We start from the raw sequence: 7,500 nt of genomic DNA, 5'->3' as shown, positions 1-7,500 counted from the left end.
CAGGCAGGCAGACAGACAGACAGGCAGACAGACAGACAAACAAACAAACAAACAAACAAAATCAGAAACAAAGAGTAGGAAGTGCATGCATCAAGTATTTTGGGGACAAACATTGCCTGGCAAAGTAGCAATATATAACAAGGGTGATTACAGGGGCGGACGTGGGGGGGGGGCACAGGGGGCACGTGCCCCCCCCCCCCCCGCCGCCCGAAAAGAAAAAAAAGAAGAAGAAAAAAAATAGATTTTTCTATGCTGATTCTATGACCATTTCTAAGTTTAAATGGCACCAGATGGCACCATTTTGCTTCTTTGGGCCAAAAAAATTTCCGGGGGGGCATGCCCCCGGACCCCCCTAGCAAATTCGGGCGCTTCGCGCCCATCACATTCACTTTCGATTCAAAGTGCCCCCCCCCACCTTACAAAGCAACTGATCCGCCCCTGGATTAGAATGACAAAAACAAAACAAGTCGCGTAAGGCGAAAATACAATATTTAGTCAAGTAGCTGTCGAACTCACAGAATGAAACTGAACGCAACGCAACGCAGCAAGACCGTATACTCGTAGCATCGTCACTCCACCGCCCGTGGCAAAGGCAGTGCACGTGGAATTGACAAGAAGAGCGGGGTATTCGTTGCGCTGAGAAGGATAGCACGCTTTTCTGTACCTCTCTTCGTTTTAACTTTCTGAGCGTGTTTTTAATCCAAACATATCATATCTATATATTTTTGGAATCAGGAACCGACAAGAAATAAGATGAAAGTGTTTTTAAATTGATTTCGAAAAAAAAATTTTGATAATAATTTTTATATATTTAATTTTCAGAGCTTGTTTTTAATCCGAATATAACATATTTATATGTTTTTGGAATCAGCAAATGATGGAGAATAAGATAAACGTAAATTTGGATCGTTTTATAAATTTTTATTTTTTTTTACAATTTTCCGATTTTTAATGACCAAAGTCATTAATTAATTTTTAAGCCACCAAGCTGAAATGCAATACCGAACCCCGGGCTTCGTCGAAGAGTACTTGACGAAAATTTCAACCAATTTGGTTGAAAAATGAGGGCGTGACAGTGCCGCCTCAACTTTCACGAAAAGCCGGATATGACGTCATCAAAGAAATTTATCAAAAAAATGAAAAAAACGTTCGGGGATTTCATACCCAGGAACTCTCATGTCAAATTTCATAAAGATCGGTCCAGTAGTTTAGTCTGAATCGCTCTACACACACACACACACACACAGACACACACACGCACACACACACGCACATACACCACGACCCTCGTTTCGATTCCCCCTCGATGTTAAAATATTTAGTCAAAACTTGACTAAATATAATCATATCAATTACTCCCCTATCGTATGCACTTCTGACAAAAAGTGCATGCACAGTATGGTCCCGAAGTTTCGGACAAGAACCGATGAAGTTGGCTGGTCAGTTCTGGTCTGACGCAAATCCGCCGGTGATCTGCGTCGGGTATGACAGTGAAAGAGAGGGGAGATAGAGGGAAAGAAAGAGAGAGGGAGAGAGAGAGAGAGAGGGAGAGAGGGAGAGAGAGAGAGGGAGAGAGAGAGAGAGAGAGAGAGAGAGAGAGAGAGAGAGAGAGAGGGAGAGAGAGAGAGAGAGAGACAGACAGACAGACAGAAAAAGAGAGGCACGGACAAACCGACACATACACATGCAACCGCACACGCCCACTTTTACACCAACCACCCCTCCCCCCAAAACAACAACAATATCACCACTACCTGCCTCCCACCCCTCCCCCAAAAACAACAACAATATCACCACTACCAGCCCCCCACACCTCCCCCCAAAACAACAACAATATCACCACTACCAGCCCCCCACCCCTTCCCCCAAAACAACAACAATATCACCACTACCAGCCCCCCACCCCTCCCCCAAAACAACAACAATATCACCACTACCACCCCGCCCCCCCCCCCCCCACTTCAACTCCACACACACAGCGTCAATAAGTTCCCTTGACTACGGAGGGTCAGCAGAAAACAGGTCTTGCAGCATGATGAGGGAGCTGTGACGACAAAATGGACGGTCGCCATCGGTCATCCACATTGCCTACGCACATTAAACCCCGGTCAAAATAAACGTTGTCCTCACAACGCTGACAGAACTAGCAGCAGCCGCAGCAATTTCAGCAGCAGCAGTCTCCGTAACGTCAACTTTCCTCCGGCATTAGTACTAGTGCAACTGTTCGATCAGGTGAGTTTGTTTTTGTTTTAAAAAGGCAAAGCATTCCAAATATTATATAGTTTTCAAGTTGTGTTTCCTCATTGTTGAAATGTTGGTTTTCAAAAGGTATCATTATGGAACCATTCCTTTTTTGGAAACGCAGTTTATGGTTATTCTGCAGAACATGCGTTGTTGATTTTGTGTGTGTGTTTATTTTGTTTTTGTTTTTGTTGTCTTTTAACTGAGCTTTCTCAGAATGAATTCATTTGGGTTTTAGACTAAGTTTTAGATTTGGGTTCTAGAGTAGAGGTCTAGACTAGAGCTTTAGATCAGATTAGAGCTTTTTTTCCTGTTTAAAAAAAATGTTTTTGAAGGAGTTAGGGATCAGAATAGATTGAAGAAGTTTTTGTTGAATGTAAACCCCCGTTTTCCACATATTCCCATCAACATCATATAAAATTAAAGAATCTGTTTAATTCAACCTGTGTCATCTTGTTTTGGTTGTTTGAGTTTTGAGAGAAGAAGGGGGAGGGGGGGGGGCACACGGTTACATATATATATATACCATTAAAAATCAGAAAAGTAACATTTATGAACCTTGGTTCTCTAATAGGCACTCAGTTATAAAAGTAAACCAAGAAGAAAATGCAAATCATCATCTGAATATCAGATGACAGAGCACAGTCATAACAAAAACAAGTTTAAATATAAAACAATAGAGGTATAAACTTTAAAAATGACTTGAGCAAAAAATGCCTTGCTACGGAAAGCATTCTAAGCCGGCTTTCTCTGATCATGGTCCGCTACCATTTACTCGTTTTTTTGGGTGTGTTTTGTTTTTTGGTTTAACTTAACGGCTTGTTTGATTTTTGTAAATACACCTAACCCTAACCCTAACCCTAACCCTAACCCTAACCCTAACCCTAACCCTAACACTACTCACAAAAAGTTAAGGATCACTTATGAGAAAACAGGTGCTCAATAAAATCAGTTCGCTACTGTTATTTATTTCTCAGTCAAAATAAATTGTTATGAATTCTTGTTCAGCTGTAAGTGGGCGATGTTGTGTTAGTGGGAAAATTGCACTGGATTCTCTACTACTGAGCTTGGTAGCAAAAGAAAAAGCGGAAACTTGCGAAAAAGGACCTTGTTTTGGACCGTTCAGCCCGAACGCATTGCACAAGCCACATGGAAAAACCATTATGCACCTGCAAGAACTGCTGTTTATGTGTGAGATGCTGTCACTTGCTTGGCTTTTTGAAAAGACATACCACCAGTATTAGGCATTATCTGACAATGCCTCCACGACGAAAATTGAACGAGTTTGAGAGGGGACGAGCTGTTGCATGGTTCCAAGATGGTGTCCCCAAGCGAGAAGTGGCCAGGCGACTTCACGTGTCCATCTCGGTCATTGTCAGACTGATTCAACGTTTCACAGCCACTGGGAGGGTCCAGGAAAGACGCAGACCTGGGCGACCAAAGAAGACAACTCCACGTGAAGATCGTCTCATTGAACGACTAGCCTTGCAAACAAGAACAGCCTCTTCAAGCATTATTCGAAGGCAGCTGAGGGTGGCTACTAACACCAACATCAGCCAGCAGACCGTACGGAATCGCCTTCGAGGGTTTAACCTCCGTTCTCGTCGCCCAGCTGGGCGGCCACGCTTAACTCCAGCCCATAGGGCAGCACGCCGCGCCTTCTGCAGACGTCACGTGAGGTGGGCATGTCAGCAATGGTCCCAGGTCCTGTTCAGCGATGAATCACGCTTCACCCTGAACCACAACGACGACCGAATGAGGGTCTGGAGGCGCCAAGGGGAACGCTACATTGACGCCACTGTCCAAGAAAAGGTGGCCTTTGATGGAGGTTCTGTAATGGTCTGGGGGGCCTTCAGCCTTCACCACAGAACACCCTTGTTTCATGTACAGGGTAACCTGACTGGCCTCCGATACCGGGATGAGATCCTTCGACCGCTGGCTGTGCCTGCACTGCAGCAGATGGGACCGCAGGCTGTCTACCAGGATGACAACGCTCGCCCCCACAGGGCAAGGGTGGTCAACGACTTCCTGCAGCAGTCTGGAGTCAACAGAATGGAGTGGCCAGCATGCAGTCCCGATCTCAACCCGATTGAGAACCTCTGGGATGAGTTGGATCGCAAAGTGAGGAGCAACCACCCCCCTCCCAGGGATATCCAGCACCTCTACCGGATGCTGCAGGCTGAGTGGCAGGCGCTTCCACAGAGGATCTTCACCACCCTGGTCAACTCTATGAGGACTCGCTGCGTCGAGTGCCAGAACAGCCAGGGCGGTTACACGCATTACTGAACTTTTGGGAGCATCTGAATGCCATGTCTTGTGATTTCAACGACTTTGTGAAATTAAATTTCGATACGTACACACTTTGATAAAAAGTACAGACCAAACGATTGCTCTAAATTGAAGGAAATGTTGTATCCTTATCACTAAAGCATTGAATTAAACGTTTGCCAAATACCAACGCATTGGCTTTCTTATTTGGAAAGTTATGAATTTGTGTGCAAGTGATCCTTAACTTTTTGTGAGTAGCTTATTTTAAAAAGGATATACAAACACATGTTCTGTTATTTTTTTGTCAAGAAACATCTACTCGCTTTTCAGAATGATGAAGACAGCATTGACGATCACTGTTGCTGTTCTGCTGCTCTGCTGTCTGTGTCCGCACAGCTCAGCAGCTCCCGCTCTGTCAGGTCAGTGCCACACATTCATTGTGACTGGAATCTAAGACCTAAGAAATCTGAGAAAATCAGGTTTTAAAAGCGAGGAAGTCTTACACTCTAAACTGAAATGTTTCGCTTTTGAGCACACTTTCTGCAACCAGTTTTAAACACAGTGTTACATAGTAGACATTTCTACTATCGAAAGTGGTGTTTACCATGTGCGTTACTTTTGTTCAAATCTGGTTACAGAAAGTGGTGTTTACCATGTGCGTTACTTTTGTTCAAGTCTGGTTACAGAAAGTGGTGTTTACCATGTGCGTTACTTTTGTTCAAGTCAGGTTACAGAAAGTGGTGTTTACCATGTGCGTTACTTTTGTTCAAGTCTGGTTACAGAAAGTGGTGTTTACCATGTGCGTTACTTTTGTTAAGTCAGGTTACAGAAAGTGGTGTATACCATGTGCGTTACTTTTGTTCAAGTCAGGTTACAGAAAGTGGTGTTTACCATGTGCGTTACTTTTGTTCAAGTCAGGTTACAGAAAGTGGTGTTTACCATGTGCGTTACTTTTGTTCAAGTCAGGTTACAGAAAGTGGTGTTTACCATGTGCGTTACTTTTGTTCAAGTCTGGTTACAGAAAGTGGTGTTTACCATGTGCGTTACTTTTGTTCAAGTCAGGTTACAGAAAGTGGTGTTTACCATGTGCGTTACTTTTGTTCAAGTCAGGTTACAGAAAGTGGTGTTTACCATGTGCGTTACTTTTGTTCAAGTCAGGTTACAGAAAGTGGTGTTTACCATGTGCGTTACTTTTGTTCAAGTCAGGTTACAGAAAGTGGTGTTTACCATGTGCGTTACTTTTGTTCAAATCTGGTTACAGAAAGTGGTGTTTACCATGTGCGTTACTTTTGTTCAAGTCAGGTTACAGAAAGTGGTGTTTACCATGTGCGTTACTTTTGTTCAAGTCTGGTTACAGAAAGTGGTGTTTACCATGTGCGTTACTTTTGTTCAAGTCAGGTTACAGAAAGTGGTGTTTACCATGTGCGTTACTTTTGTTCAAGTCAGGTTACAGAAAGTGGTGTTTACCATGTGCGTTACTTTTGTTCAAGTCTGGTTACAGAAAGTGGTGTTTACCATGTGCGTTACTTTTGTTCAAGTCAGGTTACAGAAAGTGTGTTCAAACGTGGAACACCTCAGTTGAGAGTGTAAAATGTAGGGAATTTTACAGACGTTGTGTACAGAAAATCTGAAGAACTGTGGCCTTAAAAAGGTGAACGTCTGACAACGTGGATGAGGTTGTCGTTTTGACGGAGGGAATTTTGGTAGGGGTTGGGGAGGGGGGGGGATGTAGTTTCTTTTACGTTTATACTAGTGCTCTTAAGTGTCATGAAACTAGATTATTTTGTAACTAAAGACACTGCAGAGAGATATGAATTGAATCTGATTTACTTCTTCGAGTATTAATCAGATTAATACAAACGACTAATAAAAATACGGAAAAAAGGGCATAATTAATATCACAAATACGGGCGATTACACAAACATTTCTTGAAATTAACTCAAATGAAATCACACATAACAGGAGGAAAAATAACCTCATTTTTTCCCTTATTCATAGATCCCGGAAGTGGAGCTAACGTTCCCGGCAATCCTCCCATGCAGACGTATCCCATAGTGCTTCAGATCAACCTGGTCCCAGATGTCAAGGGCAAGGTCACGCCTTTCCGAAAATAACGTAAAGCTCACCGTTTGAAGCGCTTGTCTTCTGAAATTAAACGTGTGAGTGCATACTTTCCTGCATAAAAAGGTCACTTATTTTTTTTAAATAAAAGTTATATCGGTGTCGGTGTGGTGATTGCAGATGTTCAAAAGCGTTTAATACGATTAGTTTTGTTTGACTTCCGGTAATATGATACGCCAAGAGACTGTCTTGCGGCACACTATTGCTGGACGTTATTGTTCCAAATTGAAATAAAGAAGGTTTTAGCTGAGAACAAAATAAAATAAAATAAACAGTAGCACAAAAGAAAACAGACGGATAGCCAAAAGGGGGGGATAGGACGAAGCCCAGCTGACATATCTCGCTCGCCTCTGTTGTTATGTGAGATTTCTTTTGAATGCAAATGTACACAAACGTGTCTACATGTAAGCCCAATGCGCAATAACATCTTAATTAACAGATGTCCTACTGTAGAAAATAGTCATATTAAATAATTTTGCTTTCAATTTATTTTCAACAAATATGAATACGCTCTTTAAGTAGGAAAGCATTTTCTGTGGAGTTGGGGGGGGGGGGGGGGGGGGGGGGGAGGGGCATGCGTGCGTGCATGTGTGCCTGCGCACTTGTCGGCCAAAGCAGAACGGCTAGAATTTCTCGTGAATATTTATCTAAATTACTGAGAGCACTTTTAGAGACTGTCCTTTATTTGCTTGCAGATACGTGAATATATGCTTTTCTCTTTGTTTCATCCTGACAGATACTTACATAAATAGATAGATAGATAGATAGATAGATAGATAGATAGACGGATAGCTGGCTAGTACGTTAGCTAGTTGGCTAGCTAACCAGATGTATTGATAGTTAGCTTGCTGGCTAGATAGATCTGACTG

General features: G+C 42.8%; 1 long non-coding RNA gene across 1 annotated transcript in view; it reads left to right on the top strand.

The window, feature by feature from the left end:
* The first annotated feature begins 2,077 nt into the window (after positions 1-2,077).
* The window catches only part of LOC138982424 (uncharacterized), a 6,688-nt gene continuing 1,265 nt past the window's right edge, over positions 2,078-7,500 (top strand). Inside the window, exons 1-3 of the long non-coding RNA XR_011460865.1 lie at positions 2,078-2,232; positions 4,840-4,928; positions 6,509-6,603. This is a non-coding gene — a long non-coding RNA (uncharacterized lncRNA). The remainder of the gene's footprint in view (positions 2,233-4,839; positions 4,929-6,508; positions 6,604-7,500) is intronic.

The sequence above is a fragment of the Littorina saxatilis genome, linkage group LG12 (genome assembly GCF_037325665.1).
Source record: "Littorina saxatilis isolate snail1 linkage group LG12, US_GU_Lsax_2.0, whole genome shotgun sequence".
Classification (NCBI taxonomy): Eukaryota; Metazoa; Mollusca; class Gastropoda; order Littorinimorpha; family Littorinidae; genus Littorina; species Littorina saxatilis.
This window is presented reverse-complemented; position numbering and strand designations above follow the sequence as displayed.